Source organism: Ambystoma mexicanum, chromosome 5q (genome assembly GCF_040938575.1).
Source record: "Ambystoma mexicanum isolate Mex_15411 chromosome 5q, UKY_AmexF1_1, whole genome shotgun sequence".
Lineage (NCBI taxonomy): Eukaryota > Metazoa > Chordata > Amphibia > Caudata > Ambystomatidae > Ambystoma > Ambystoma mexicanum.
The window spans coordinates 1,115,460,909-1,115,477,674 of NC_090933.1; the positions used below are offsets into that span (position 1 = coordinate 1,115,460,909).

General features: G+C 47.9%; 1 protein-coding gene across 5 annotated transcripts in view; it reads right to left on the minus strand.

Moving 5' to 3' along the window:
* The window catches only part of CYRIB (CYFIP related Rac1 interactor B), an 819,696-nt gene that overhangs the window by 381,436 nt on the left and 421,494 nt on the right, over window positions 1-16,766 (minus strand). For 3 of the 5 annotated variants that reach the window (XM_069621627.1, XM_069621629.1, XM_069621631.1), the window contains one exon: window positions 9,855-9,888. The gene's annotated coding sequence lies outside the window, so the exon portion shown is untranslated. Of the gene's footprint in view, window positions 1-9,850; window positions 9,889-16,766 lie in introns of all 5 variants that reach the window. The other 2 variants (XM_069621628.1, XM_069621630.1) reach the window with 1 other exon arrangement.

Sequence of the window (16,766 nt, forward strand, 5' to 3'; positions counted from 1 at the left end):
TTCGAGGTTGCTTTGCTGGATGCCCTGCCTATATGATGTAATCTATTTGGTTATTGTGTTGATTAAGTGATAAATAAAAATAAGTTAACTTTGTAGCAAGATGGAATGGTTTCCATGGTGAAGGAATTTCCTCTGGAGAACTTTCCAAAAATGATACACAGTTGATATTACAAAGGAGGAGTGCCTTCTGCCTTTTCAAGTCTTTTGTGTCTACTCACAAAAGAGCCGACTAATATTAAAGACCTGCTGTGGGAGGTGATTGTAAGTATCAAGAATTTAGTAGCACATAAAGGAGGACAGAAACCCTTGCCATTGCACTAAAAGCTAATCTCCCCCAAACCCCCCAATGTTCTTATTGTATCCTTGCGTGCCGGGATCAATGGGGTGTCCAGGGCGAGTGGCTTAACTATTGCCAGAGGTTGAGACGGCAGAGCACGCTTCACAAGCAAAGCTGGCAAAGGGGTATTGAACAAAAATACCTACTCCCAAAAGTTCGACCCATAATATATATATATATCACATTATGCACAGAATAGGTATAAATAAGCACGGACAACTGATACATTGGTAATGCTGCCGGCCCTTGTGTAGACCCTAGCCCCATGAAGTAAATCGTGGATGGGATACCAGTACAATATGATCATGCATCGGGGGTGAGTCATGGAGACCTAGAAGTTGTAGTTTTTTAACACACCTTTATATTTTAACAAGGTGGGAGAAGATGTTTTAAGCATGCACTTGTCACTTTAAAATTACATAACAACCTAAGCTGCTAAATGCACTATGCACTTTAAAATCCCTACCCAGTACGATTAACAGTCGTACGAGGTAAGGGTAGAAAAGCGACTAGGTCGAATGGGTTTTAAGGAATTTTGTTTCAGCAAATTTTCACCCGTACTAGCTGGAAAATTGCAGGAGCATTTTGGCAAACAAAAAATGTAAATCCAGATGGTATGAGCACTGAGCCAACAGAAATAATAGACAAACGTTTTACCCAATGAGAAAATTATATATCCAGAAATGTCAGTTAAAGAATGCATTACCGAAGGGAAACCACACTAGGCAAAGATGTCTGACATGGAATTGGCTTGAAATGCTGATCTAAAATGTGGTCCTTTGTTGGTTTTTACTTTTGCTGCTCCCCCTCCCCCTTTCTCCATCCCTTCCCACTTTCCTAATGTTTTAAATCAGTACATGGTGAAGAGGGCTAACTGTTGTGAGCAAGCGACGAGTCATTCGCGAAACGCGTTAACGCCTCGAAATAGGAAGAGTGTTGCACTTGGGAGGACCCATACTGGGGTCATTTTTCTATTTTGTGGAAACGAATTTCCATTGTTTTTTCACTGTGTAAATAAAGGAAGATAACGAGAAAGCGTTGGTGTGGATTTTAAATTCCCCCCCCCTTTTTTTTTGTGGATACTGGGCGAACATGGCATTGTGGAGAGTGCAGCTCGATTTTGCTACCTGAAGGTAGAATATATATATATATATATATATATATATATATATATATATATATATATATATATATATATATATATATATATATATATATATATATATATATAATACATTACTCACCGTAATCGTATTTCTGATGCTTGTATCTGCTTAGATTCACAAGCTGTGCATAGGCCGACATCTAGTGGAAGCTGCGGAGTATTACAGTTTATTTTTCGAAACTCGAAAATGGGCGTCGACACAGGGCGTGCCAGTAATACTATCCCTAGTGTGACGTCCACTGTACCCAAGATCCCTCGCGCGTCTAGGATCCTCAGATTGTATTTTTTCTGACATGAGGTAGCATGAGGAGTAGCGTGAGTACAGACAATCCAAGCAGATAGACAGAAAGGTAAGACTACAAGCAATCATGCGCCTTCTCTCGGAGGGGAGGAAGGGTGGGTCGCATGTGAATCTAAGCACATACAAGCATCATAAATACGATTACGGTGAGTAATGTATCCCTTCTGAGGTTTGTGGAATCTGCTTAGATCACATGCTGTGCATAGATTAGCGAGCAGTACCAGAAGAAGGAGGTGGGATGTGAGAAGGGTCATGAGCAAATAAGTGTCTTAGAACCGCTTGTCCCACTTGTGTATCCGCCTTGGAATGGGTGTCAATGCAGTAATGCTGAGTAAAAGTGTGAATAGAGCTCCAAGTAGCTGCTTTGCAAATGGTGTCAAGGGTTACATTTGCAATGAAAGCCAGAGTGGCCCCAATGCCTCTAGTAGAATGGGCCCTTGGTGTAAAAGGCAGAGTCTTTTCAGAGAGTGAGTAACACAGCTGGATACAGTTAATAATCCACTTCGAGATGGCACCTTTAGAGACGCGATCCCCCTCTCTGCCTGTAGCTACGGAGACAAACAGTTGATCTGTTTTCCTTCGCGGTCTTGTTTTATTTACATAGTAGAGGACCGCCCTACGCACATCTAGGGTGTGTAGTTTCACCTCAGCCGAGCTTTGCGGGTTCTGGAAGAAAGCCGGAAGCTCGATGGACTGGTTTACATGGAATTTTGATATAAATTTAGGTGAGAACCTAGGGTGTGTGCGTAAAACCAGTTTGTCTTTATGGATAGTAAAGAAGGGATCCTGCACTGACAGAGCCTGTATTTCACTGACCCTTCTTATAGAAGTAATAGCTACTAAGAAGGCCGTTTTATAAGTCAGGTGTTTGAGACTGCTTTTATGCATGGGTTCGAAAGGGGGGCCCATGAGCTTGGCTAGGACCACATTAAGGTCCCACCCTGGTGGTGGGTTTGAAATAGGAGGGTGAAGTCTCTTCACTCCTTCCATAAAGGCTTTAACTACTGGTACTTTCCACCACAAAACCTTGCTATGGGAAGTGGTGTAAGCCGAGAGGGCTGCCAGGTGTACTTTCAGTGAGTTAAAAACCAATCCTGCATCTAGCAGGTGGAGCATGTATGTAACAATAGTGGAAGGAGTGCAATCAACTGGGTTGATTTGTCTACTCTGGCACCAGATAACGAACCTCTTCCACTTGTCAAAGTAACAGTGCCTTGTGTTTGGTTTCCTAGATTCCTTTAGGATTTCCATACACCTCTGTGGCAAATTGAGGTGTCCAAACTCTATGACCTCAGGAGCCATGCTGCCAGGTTCATTGAGTTGGGTTGCTGGTGCACTGTTTGACCTTGGTGCTGGGACAGTAGGTTGTACCAGGCTGGAAGTTTGATGGGCTCGCACACCGCCATCCTGCGTAGGTGTGGGAACCACGGTTGTCTTGCCCACATGGGAGCAACTAGGACGAGCATCATCGATTCCCTGTTCATCTTGTTCACCACTTTCAAGCTTGGACAGATTTGGCGAGCGAGTCCCTCCTTGCTTGTTCAGGTAGAACATGGCTGTAGTGCTGTCCGTCCGGATTTGCACTGACAGGTTTAGTAGATGGGGCTCGAACGCCTGAAGCGCTCTGAATACTGCCAGAAGCTCTAGCAGGTTGATGTGGTTCTTGGCCACTGAGTGAGACCAGAGACCCTGAACTGTGTGGTGGAGATGGTGAGCTCCCCACCCCGTAAAACATGCATCTGTAGCGACTACTGCCTGTACTTCGGGATCATAAAAGGGTTTCCCCTGTGCGAGATTCTCTCTTGTCCACCAGTGAAGGCTTTGTACCAGTGTTGGCGAAATGACCACTAGATCGTCCCACTGACCACTTGCCTGAGACCACTGTTTCGCCAACCATTCCTGCATGGGACGCTTGCGCAGGCGTGCGTGGGGGACCAGGTAAATGCATGACGCCATCATGCCCAGTAAGCGCATAGCTTTGCGTACCGTTATTTGTTGACCGGACTGATAATGCGGAATTTGCAGTAGTATATTCCGAATTCTTTCTTCTGAAGGAAAGGTCAACCCCTCCTGGGTATCCAGGATTGCTCCTAGGAATTGTTTTGAGGTGCTTGGCACCAGGCTTGACATCTTCTCGTTGATTGAGAAGCCTAACTCGTGTAGGAGGTCGATAGTCCTCTGAATGTTTGTCCTGCAAATTCCTGGGGTTTCCCCCGTTATGAGCCAGTCGTCCAGATAAGGGTACACTGGGATTGCCTCCCTGCGTAGGTGGGCAGCCGCCACCGCCAGTACCTTGGTGAATACCCTTGGTGCTAAAGCTATCCCGAAGGGCAGTACCTTGAATTGGTAGTGGCGACTGTCCACCTTGAAGCGCAAGTACTTTCTGTGCGCTGGGAACAAGGAAATATGAAAATAAGTATCTTTCATATCCAAGGTTGCCATGTAATCCCCCTTTTTTAGGAGGGGGATTACCTCTTGTAGAGTGGTCATACGAAAGTTTTGGGGCTTGACATACTTGTTGGCAGGCCGTAAATCCAAAACTGGGTGCATTGTCAAGTCTTTCTTTGGCACAAGGAAGTAAGTTGAATAAATACCCTTGTTTACCTGGTGTCCCGGGACGAGTTCTATCGCGTCCTTTTGTAGAAGAATGGCGATCTCCTCGAGGAGAATCTTCTGATGTTCTAAGGAGTGTACTCTTTGTCGTGGAGGATGGTTCCGGGGACGCTGCAGTAGCTCTATACAATATCCTGTGGATACCGTTGACAGCACCCATCTGTCTGATGTGATCCCTTCCCAAGCCTGGGTGAAGTTTGAAATGCGTCCCCCTACTGGGGTTGCGTGAGAAGGGACCCTGAACTGAGCGTCACTGCTTTGGTGGAGGCGTGCCGCCTCCCTTGCTGGGTCTGCCTCTGCCTTTACCACGACCTCTCCTATTACCTCTGCCGTAACCCTGGGTAGACTGTTGGTTGTTGTTCCACTGTGTACCCTGCCCCTGGGAATAGTTACATCCTCTCTGGGAATTTTGGCCGCGTGGGCGACCAAAATTACTATTCCCTCTCTGGTTAGGGGGTTTATTGGTTAACTGGCCAAGGGACTTGAGTGTCTCGTATTCGTCCTTGGCATTTTTCAGGGCGTCTTCGACCGCCTTACCAAACAACAGATCGGCTTCCACCGGTTTGTCCAACAATGATGCCTGTGTTTCTGCCTTAAAACCAGACTGCCGTAACCACGCATGTCTCTTGATAACAGTACCTTCTGCTATCAATCTGCCTGCGTTGTCTGCGGCGTCGAAGGTTGCTTTCAAAATGCAACCAGACACGGCTCTACCCTCTGCGGACATCCGAGCTAATTGGCCCTTTAACGGTTAGGAGCAGAGGCTATGAGAGCTGCGACTTCTTCCCACTGATGGCAGTTGTAGCTGGCCAACAGGGTGGTGGAGTTAGCAATCCTTGCTTGATAGGCGGACGTTGAGGCTACCTTCCTGCCGAAACCGTATAGTTTTTTGCTCTCCTTGTCGGGAGGAGCTTCTGACGAAGACAAGGGTGTCCCAGCCCTCTTACGAGTGTTGGTGACAACTAGGGAGTCTGGCTTCAGATGTCCTCTTATATAGAGAGGGTCAGACTGTGCCACCCTGAAAAGTTTTTCAACCCTGGGATTGACTGCTCTGGTGAGGTTTGGGTTCACCAGGGACGGATCTATTCTCCGCTGAATGGATATAAGGATAGGGATGGTCTGGGCAACAGGCCTCCTTTCTCCCACTAACTCTTCTGCGAGGTCCCTTTCCTCCTGTACACCGTGGGTGTCAATGTGGAAATGTTCTGCGCGAGCGAGAACCTCATTTAGGAGGGGTTGGTTATTGACCGGGGAGTCGGTAACCGGGGCTTCGTTCTCTACCGGGGAATCTACTCTTTATGTTTCCGGGTCATCCTCTTCTTCTTCCTGGTCCTCATCATCCCCATAGTAGCCCGTCCCGGTTTGCCCTTCTATAATACCAAATTCTTGTTCTTCACAAAAGGAAGCCTCTCCTTGATACCGTGAGTATGGTGTTGCGTAAGGTTGTACCTCGAAGGGTTCAGACCTCATCGGGGTTTCAAACCGGGCTTTCTTACTCGGGGGGGGGGGGGGAATAGGATCAGTAGAGCCTGAGGGTGTGGCCCCTTGTGGATCATACGAGAGGAAATGTTCTGGATTTTTATCATAAAAATCAGCCAAAGAAGACATTCTTGACATGACCCTATCTATGTCTTCACTGGACCATTTTTTGGAACTGGGAATGACTCTCTCAGCAAGTCTATGGGATTTATCTTGAGTAGCTTTGCTGGTTGTGGACCTATCAACAGACCTGGGCTTGTCTGTCTGTTTAGGGGGGGTGGAGTGTTTCACAGGTGTGGCAGAATGTATAGGTAGTTTCTTCTGCTGTTTTCCCCCCTCCCCGTGCGTAGAAAAATGTTTTCCCTGTCCCTTAGTGGCTCCGGAGTTTTTCGACGCCTGGCGTCGAGGATCGGGAGAGGTGTCCCTGTCCTTCGAGCGTGGGGCCTCGCTGGCTTTAATTGCGGGCTCCGACTCCTGGAGCGCGGCCTGGGGGTGGAAGTCGTCTTTGTCTTCCGACGATCGAACTTCTGTTAGCCTAGGGAGCGAGGCACTCTTGGCAAGAGTGGATGATTGCCTGGAGTCATGCGGCGATCTTGATCGAGAGCGCCCAGAGGACACCGAATCGGACCGTTCTGTCTGTGCCTCTTTCCGAGAACTCGACGTCGTCGAGTCTCGGTTGGACTTAGTGTGTTTAGTGTGTGTAGTATGTGAAGCGCTTGTGTCGCCGGGGGTCTTCCCCATAGCCGCCCTGCCGGACGACCTTCCGAGGTCGGGGACCTGCGCTCGGCTGTCTTTCGACGCCATAATGCCCTCGCCATCCCAAAGTACGGCGTCGCTGCCATCGCTGAAGGCGCCCTTCGCTGCCATGGCTGCCTGCCTGGCGTGGTGGGCCCAACGCTTCGTCGAACGGTCCTTAAGTGTCTTAGGTTTAAACCTACTACACGCTCTTCAGTTCGCTTCGGGGTGGTCCCTCGGCAAGCAGAGATTGCACGTGGCGTGCCTGTCGACCCAAGAGTATTTGTGATTGCACTTGGGGCAGAATTGAAATGGGGGAACCCTCCATACGCACCTTGAGGCAGCGGGCTGTTAAGTGTAGGAAATGTATAAGGTGTACCTATATACCAAGAGTGTAGAGTATGTACCACCCCCCCACTCTCCCTACTTGCAGGGCCGAGGCCAGCGGCCTACCAGGCCCGGGCCGAGGCCAGCGGCCTACCAGGCCCGGGTCGAGGCCAGCGGCCTTCCGAGGCCCAAATCCGTCATGCAGCAGCCGACGGTCGATTTCTTCTCCAGCCGGCGTCGAGTGTCGAAGTTCGACGTTGGGGTGGGGGGGAAGGATGTCAATAGATTATTTTAAATTTTTAGCAAAAGTATGGCTAAGGCCAGGGGACTCCGCAAAATGCTTCCGACCAGTATGGCGGAAAAAAACAATCTGAGGATCCTAGACGCGTGAGGGATCTTGGGTACAGTGGACGTCACACTAGGGATAGTATTACTGGCACGCCCTGTGTTGACGCCCATTTTTGAGTTTCGAAAAACAAACTGTAATACTCCGCAGCTTCCACTAGATGTCGGCCTATGCACAGCATGTGATCTAAGCAGATTCCACAAGCCTCAGAAATATATATATGGTAAAGTGAATAAAAATGTATAGGGGTAAGGTGGGGGGACCTGGGGGGCTCCCCCCCACATATATATTTGCGAAAAATTGAAGAGAAAAAAAAAACAGACTTGGGGGGGGGGGGTCCAACTTTTCGGTTCGGTAAAATCACGTAGATCCTGGCAAAGGGTCCACAGGCAGATGAGTGGGAAGGGCATCCCTAGAGGAGAGCGCCCAAGAGAGAAGGTGGTTCATCAGACATTGAGGGTTAGTAACTGGAAACAGAATTAGCTGTGAGTACCTAGAGGCTTGGACGTTTATACGCTACTTAACAGTGCATCGCTTGTGACCTTTATTTTTTACATTTTGTACACAAAAGAGATATCTGACCCCTTGTGAGGGTAGTGCTCCAACCAATGTGAGGGGGGTATTGATAGCCCTTGACCCCCCCCACCCATGTATTATATTACACTAGTGGCGAATACAGACCCGACCTCTGGATTGAGTCTTGAGGGGCCGAAGGAAAACCACACCACTCTAGATGGGATGCCAAACCTGTAACCTGCACCCGGTGACCATAGCTGTGAGAAATCTGTATTCCCCTTTGAACTCAGATTCCTGGGAGCAATAGTCAGCAGAGGTGGGTCAGAATATTGCAGAAAGGTCAAAGTCCCTTGACTGAGTGCCAGAGAGCAGACAAGAACAACTTCATGGGAAATGTCTCTCCCTGGGGAATCTCTTCTGCTCTAGCAGTCTTTTTGCGCACAAGTCTTAGAGCACTACAGGCGGCAGTCATTTTATTTTATTTTTTGGATTTGTAGAGCGCACAACAGCCCGCGGGCATCAAGGTGCTATGAGATGAGCGTAAGAAGGCTTGATTCAGGGTTACATGAATGCTGCCCACAGAGTTTGACTTATTGGCGGGTACAAGTTACAGGTACTGAGATGGATACAGTATAGGTTACAACATTGCAGCGGCACAGATTGGAGAAACAAAGTAGTACATACAGTATTAGACAAAAGGCTTCATGTTGATGGCCTTGCGAAAGGGCGCATGAGAGTCAATGAGCCAATATGTGGGGGGAGGGCGTTCCAATAGGTGACAGCCAGGGTTGGGAAGCTATTGCCACCAGCACAAGCTTTTAATGTTTTAGGAACAGTTATCCTATTAGAATAAGGCATCCTGGTTGTCCCAGTACCAGGGGGCTTGGAGATTCTTAGGACCAGGTACTGGGGGCCAGGTCATGGAGACACTGGTGTGTCAAAGCAAGGGATTTGAAGATGATCCTTTCTTTGACTGGTAGCCAATGGACCTGCCTCTTGAGTCCTGAGATATGATCCCTGCGTGAAAGCCCTGTGGCAGCCTTAAGGGCATTCATTTGAGCTATTTGTAGTTTATCAAGATTTAGCAAGAAACCTGAGGAAACAGATCTCATGACCAGAGTGCTCAGAAAAAAGGGTGGAAGTTAACTTACCTTGGTCTACCTCCTTGTTTTCGCTGCAACAAACTACAAAAGTTTGAAGAGTAAGTCTTTCCTAGAAAGCGATGGTCAGTGTGCGAGATGTACTGAGTGACCAGGCAGACGGCGCATGCACAGTGGGAAAAAATCCCACGCTAGGTGAAGCCTAAGATATGGGTGTGGGAATCTGTGGTTGAAAAGTTCCTGCCACAGAAGCTGCAGTGAGAAAATCCTACTTGCCATGGCACACGCTGGCAGCACAGACTGTCAGGGTGCCAGGGAAAAATTAAAGATGTGGGAATAAAGTGAAAAAGATAGTGACACGCAGGTGAAAAATGCCTGCTTCCGGAAAAGTGTTCCAACAAGAAGTCGAAAGGACTAGCGGTCGAATATGGTGGGAAGGGTGTTTAGTGGCGAAGTTCAGCTCCGTGCATGCATACCAGCTCCAAGAATGCATCTGGGTTGCGTTTGCTGATCAAAAGTGTACTAGTCATGTCCCCTGGCTGGATCACCGCATAAGTAAGGAGGAAAGGGGACAGGCATAGGAGTACTCTAAAGAGGACACTGAAACAAGCGTAATGACACACACAAGACCAAACAACCATGGGTAGGTAGCATGCTTGTAATGGGTGCACTAGTAATTAAGGAGGAACTGGGGAACGTTTGGGGAAAAAAAAGTGCCAACTAGTAAAGAAATCTCACAGGAGACAGCAGGGAAAATACATGTGGAAAATGAATACAAAAAATACCTAGTAACGGAGCGATCATTTGTTTAATACAATGCCTAGTGTATGGATGTAATTTATAATTGCAAGTGCAGCTACATGCTTTAGAAATGTTCATTACAAGTTCACATTGCCTTAATTACAATTGTCAAATGTGTCCAGAACCTCACCTACAGCCAGTGCTGAAGTTGTTTGTGCAGCCTCCCACCTGTATAAAGAAAATACACCGTTAAATTCAAAATAATGCATAATGAATAAAACTTGAACGTATAGAATGAACAATGCATAGTATTAGACGACACATGCAAATGGTTTGGTGTTCTTTTAGTAAAGTCCAAAAATAAAACTTTATATGGTGAAAATGAAATAATGCTATGTTTGAAACACAATCTTTCAAAGACGTTGTCAGACTTCACGGACTAAATACTGGTTTCTAAATCTGTTGAACTGTATGGGTGACTCTCCAATTAAGAATGCCCTAAAACGGGGCGTGGCTTGGAGCGCCATCGATGTGGCTGCTCCTGTGAAGCCTTCCGCGGGAAGCCCGCTGCCGAAGCTAAAAAATGTGGTTCCCATGAGACCTTTGCACGGCTGATTACATCCACGGCAGTCGGAACTGCTGCTGCACGTCTGGTGCGAAGATGGGTACTCCAGATAGCTTTGTGATGCTTACATCCAGGAGGGACTCTTCAGCGCCTGACAACGCTCGAAAAATCAAAATGGCGGACGCGCACCACATAGAAGCGTAGGTGCGTCGGGCGGAGAGCCCTGGTGGAGAGCGTCCCGAGACCCGGTGGTCGGCCCGGTTCCGGGCAATTGCAGCTGACCAGGAGCGGAGGGCCAGGTGGTGGGTTCCCCCGCTCCCGCGAGACATCACCGGCGACCCCCGGCACCACAGGCGGTGGCAGCAGAGGTGGACCCTGGTGGGGGTGGACGACCAGGAGCGGGGGGTTGAGAGGCAGGCTCCCCCACTCCCACGGAGCAAGACAGGCAGGCACCCCGGACTCGGCAGCCGGCCTGGACCCCGATTGCTGCAGCCTGACGGGAGCAGAGTGCTGGATCCGGACCCCGTGGGTCTTCATAAGCGGCCCGCGGCACCCGATACAACAGGCAGCGGAGGCGAACCCAGGTGGGTGCAGCCCTTTAGGAGCGGGGCGCCGTTTAGCAGTCTTCTCCGCTCACGCGGAGAAGCAGTGTTGGTGGACCCCGGCGCCGAACGTGACTGTGCCTGGAGCTCGTGGCTACCCCCGGCGCTTGGGCTGGGTGCCTTGGCGGGCCCCAAGGTGGCACAGAGGCTCCATTCCTATATAGGAGCACCCCGGAGGAGTGCCCGTGTGGACGATGTAATAGAGGCCTGGCTACACAACTTATGGCAGTGAGCCCCGAGGGAAAGAGGGAGACAGGGGTCCGCCATAGCGTCTTCCGGGACCCCCCCCCCTCGCCGGGAACAAGAGTGCAGTCACTGGATCCTCCACCCACCCGCAGCTTTGGAGCGTTCTTACTAGGCTCCTGAGAGGACATCTCTCTTAAACGGATGAAAACAATATAATTGTGAATGCATGGGAGCAGGGCAACCAGCATAGCACACTGCTCAGCGCCTCTGTTGTGGTGGCCTCACTGATCAGGCCACCATAAGGCCTACATAGTCAAAAAGGAGTCCCTCAGGTCCTGCAGAACTTTAGCCACATTTGGAGTGGGTTGGGCCTTCAACCCCGGCCCCGACGAGACTGGGCTGATCCGCCACTCTCCCAAAGTGGCGTAGGCTCTTTTCTCCCCCCCCCCCTCACTCACTTCCTGGGGCGCCCCGGCCCACATCTTTGGACAGCTTCTCTCCCCCAGCCCAAAGAACGAGGAAGGACATATAACCCCTCTCTTTTCCGGAAGAACCATAATTGCCCTCTCCTCCTCGCCCGACATTGGAAGGCCATAACTTTTTGGAACACAGGCATTGACAGGACTTGACCTGAACTCTCGAGGCCTCTACTTCAACGAATTGCAAACTCACCACACTCTGGCCTTGGCCTACGACATTTGGACTGGTCCCCAATACGAAAATTTGAGCATCGCCCCTCCCATCCCTCCCAATCCGTCACGATGGCCAAACAATCAAAAGCCGGCAAGACCTGGGACATCGCCACCATGTTCTCGTCGACAGAGTAATGAAACCCGCCCCCTCCAAGCTCACCCCACAAAAACCTCAGGTAGAAGGAGAAGCCCTTGCCACCAAAGGAGACATTCTGGCTTTCATGGCTGATAAAGTCTGAATTAAAAACCTGCATGACAGAACTCACCCTTTGATCGGTGTGTTCTGATTTAGTGGTGACTGAGGTGGAGCAGAGGCTGGGGGAGATTAAGGATCACTCACAAGACCATACATCTACACTGGGGGAAATCCAAAGCTCAATTAGATCCCTACAAGACAAATGTGAAGTCCTTGAATTCAAGCAGGAATATCTCGAAAACAGGGCCCGCTGTAACCATCTCCAGATACGAGGAATTCCGTCCTCCGTCCTGGACAAAAACCTAGCAGAATATGTGGGGGACTTCTTCCAATCGCAACTGGATGAATCCCAGCTTCTACTGCATCGCACCCACAGGCTGCGCCCACGATGGGGAGTGGACTCGGACCTCCACCCAGATGTTATTAGCAGGGTCCATGTCTTCATTACAAAAAAAGCCATTTCAGCTATTAGCCGCTCACGAGATGAACTCTCCTTTCAGGGCTCACCCCTCCAGATTTATCAAGACCACTCACTTCTCACCCTTCAAAGGAGAAAATCACTCCGCCTTTGACCCTCTTCCTTCAAAACCACCAGGTGCGATATAGATGGCTATTCCCAGAGGCCCTACAGTTTTCATAAAATGGCGCCCTACGGAGAATCAGCCACCTTGAAGAAGCTAACAATATCATGCACCCATCCTCGCCCAAAGAGGCCACCTTGCCGAGCCCGGTGGATGCCGAAAACTTGGAAACTGCTCCCTCCCCAAAGCCCAGGCGATCCTCGTGGTCAAAGGTGCCACAGAACACCAGGAGATAATCGAGGGCGGGACCACACGATACGGACCCCCGCGCCTCAGGCTTCCACCAACCGTCCAGATCTGTTCTGGGAAACACCATCGCCGACCCAGCGTACGAACAGCTTCCACCATGGCAGCGATGACACTTCTAGCTCTCATCCGAGATAATGGCTAACCCTTTCTCCACCGACCTGCCCCACCCCCCAGATGCGGTGGCGCCCAGGAACACCAAAACTTAAAATTTCTCTCAATGTCAATGGGCTGAACTCACCCGCCAAACGAAGGTCGATCCTACTAAAACTTCAGGATGAAAATGCAGCGGTAGCTATGCTCCAGGAGACTCATCTATTACTGGCAGACTTTGGGCGGCTCCGCTCTAGACCATACCCACTTCAGTTCTTCTCTGGGGGCACCAAGAAGGGAGGCACCACAATCCTCTTTAGGAAAGACCTAAATCCCCAGGTCCTAGACTCCAAAGCATGCCTGGAAGGCCGAATTATAGCAATTAAATGCCTTTTGCAAGGAGACCTGTTCACCTTCGCTTCAGTATATGCCCCCAAAACTGGGCACGCGATTTTCTATGACTCGCTGGGTTCCTCCCTCTCGGGCTTCACAGAAGGCCAAACTATAATCTGTAAGTGATTTCAATCCGGCACTTCAACTAAGTCAAGGCCTAGCGTGGAATGCACAGCTGAAATCCTTATTTATTTACTTGTGTCTATAAGTTTTTATTTCTGAACGATGTACCACTTCTATCACGCCCCTCTCTTTGAATACACCCCGGTCACACTGAACCAGGAAGCAGGCTGGTTTGCAAAGTTAAAATATTTATTTATGTAGTTCACAATATATATCACACTATTTTTAATGGTTATACAATGATCGCAAATGGGGTGATGTCCCACTAGCAATCTCTTTAATCAAAAGGAGTAATGATGGGGAAAACAATGGAGCACAGAAATAAGTGTGTGTTCAATCAAATGGCAATGTGAGTACTATTTCCCCCTGCACACCCTTCAATCCCCCCAATACGCAATATAAAGAGATGAGAGAGAACAGGTTTCAGGAATGCAGAATTCAAGCAAATATATCAATCCCAATTTCCCACAGCAAACACAAGAGAGAAACAGGAATGATTGCAAACTTGTCACAAACGGTTTTAAAGTTGGCGTTTGAATGAATGGGGTAAAACACTAAAAATGGTTTAATTCACTAAAATTGTTGAAATTCTAATGGGAGCCGCTTTGTATGATTTCAGACAAATACTAGCAATGATATGAGTGTAATAAGCAAGTTGAAAACTTAATTTTGAGGTTGGGTGCAATGAAAAGCTATTTTACACGTTCTAGGTTTTGGCCAAACGAATAATTTGCGGCAAACTTTTCTGTGCGCGGTAAGCGTGATTGCGGAAAAACTATAAGGAGTTGAGATGTGGTTTTGGGTTCTTAAGGAAGCTTAGGATGTTCGCTACAAGTAGAAATTTTGTTTCTAGCATAAAGTATGAAGAATTTATGGACGTTTTCGTGGAAGTCGTTTTTCTAGATGGAGGCAAAATTGTAAAACAAGGATGCGCTTTTAAAATACAAACGAGGTTTCTTTACTCTAGGGATGGACTATGAATAAACACTACACAGATGCTCAGCCACTTGATCAAGGCAACTGCCAGCCCAGACGCTTGCCTTCTTCAGATGCAATATATCAGCGCAAAAATGATTTTAACAATATGATTACAGAAGGACTATAGGATAAGAGCGAGTTCAGGCAAGACAAAAAGGATTTCTAGCACTACAGTTCTGGACATAAGATAGATTTGATTTGGATAGGAATGACTATGGAACATACATAGGCTAGTGACAACCCTATACCATGGATACTCACTACCAATGTTAGAATGGAACCGTCAGGGATCTGTTCAGGGATACTTTCGGGACAGACTGCTGGGCACACCGGACTGGTCTGGTTCAGCAATCAGCAAGGCGCTCTGGACACCGCACGGCAGGACTGGACAGCAAGGTGCTCTGGTCTACACTGCACAGCAAGACTGAACGGGATCTGCAATGGCTCTCTGGTCTGCACAGCACAGCACCAGACGGGGTTTAATCTGTTCTTCTGGTTATGAAGATAATTCTTTGGCAGGCAAGCAGTTACAGCACAGCCTGGCTGCTTCTTTCGTTTCCCCTTTAAATTGAGGGATGGGTTCTGGAAGTTAGGCCCGGCTGAAAGTGGATCAGCTATGCTCCGAGCCTTTCTGCTTGCAAAGTTTCTGTGGTCTGGAACAAGGAGTATGAATGGATCTCCTTCAGAGTGCTTCGCCAAATTCGAGATGGTGGGTGGATCAGTGTCTTCTGAGTCCTCAGCTGTCTCTATATATGCGTTTGATAAAGAGGTGGGTAAGCTGAATTATCCTAGGCGCACCCCCTAGATAGTCTATTGGCTAGAGTCTGCTCTCTCCCTTGATTGGAGGAGAAAACAGAGTGTCATCATGATGATGCGGTTTATGAGGCAAAACATCCCCCCCTTTGCCTTTTGCACATAAAATCTATTTTTGATATAATACATCTTTACATGTGTACAATCTTTATACCAATAACATACATAGATCCCATATTTTGTGGAGCAAATATTCCTCCAAGCCTCGTAGCTGTGAGATCTTGGGTCTGGATTTGATACATTTTCACACTTTTGTCTGGGACACAATATCTAATTTGTCTAAAATGTTGTACATATGTGCGCATGATATCTGGGCATAATCATATTAAGTTTCATGCTTCTGACATAAATACAATTGCTACAAAACCAGAATGTTCACTGCACCTTCTCAGAACATCGCACAGAATTCAGGGTCCTCTTAAAATGAGCACAAAAAAAAAAAAAGAAAAAAATCACATTAACAGTTGTAAATTCTATAATACTTACTAATTCGCACAATCCTTTATCAGTCTTTTTCTAAAATAAGCTTTATGTGCTTTGTGAATCAACATAAGTGTCAGTCCCCGCCTCCAGCTCCAGAGCAATCTCCACCCTCTACCTCCTGGCAGAGGCCACTTTGACACTTTACAATATGCATATCCTTTCAGCCCAGGAAGGTTCATTGTGCTCCTCCAGCAGCAGCCCAAAATCTCCTCCCCTGATTTAATCAACACAAAGGTGTAAGTTCCTGACCTTGGTGAGAAGCAGGAGAGATGCCTTTTGTTGGGGGAAGCTGGGAGGAACTGGTTTTGGTGACCGAGTTCAGCTTAAATTCACTGTCAATTTCTTACATTTTTCTTGGTTTAAAATGAAACTTACAATTGTTAAACAAGCCGCTAGAACAATTATTCCAGTCTCTAAAGCATGGAGATTAAATAGTTGCAACCTATGTTACTTTTGATAACAGGTCACTTAATTCTCAGACATTTGATTTCAATTGCACAAGTTTAAGCTTCTGATGCAAGAAGCAAGAAGACAGCTGTCATACAGGCGGCCGCTGGTACTGCGCCCATATTTTGACAGATTTTCTCAGACAAGCACACTTTTTACTGTGGATATTTTGAAGAGATTCCGCTTTTCATGACATTGTACGTTCATATTGATTCCTTAGATGAAGTGACGGGTAACACCCAGCGAGGATATTGGATGTTTTGGACTGGCATTCTGTATTTTCAGCAACCAAGAAAAAGGGATTTAAGAGCAATTTCTGGGTTTCTTTCCAGAAAGCACTGCCTTTTATGCAGTTTCCATTTTTCCTTGGTAGGCAGCCCAGTGATATGTTTCAGCAGTGGGGTCTCCTTCCACCACTGACGACAGGCAAAGTAGGTTTGGCAGCCATCTTTTCGTGTTTCAAAGCGCAATTTTCATAGGTTTTGGCGTGCATAGTGCTTTTGCAGCCATTTTGATGAATCTTGCACCATCAGCACACAGGGATGTCGCAGGGCAAAGCCTAGTGGGTTAAAACATCCCACAAATCGGGGTGACTTCAATGGAGTACAAGACCCTACTAGAGATAAAGCTCACCCTCCCACCCCTGGAGACTTTACCTAGGCGCTTAGCCTCCTACGCTTATTCAGGTCCTTGGAGGTAGTAGACTCA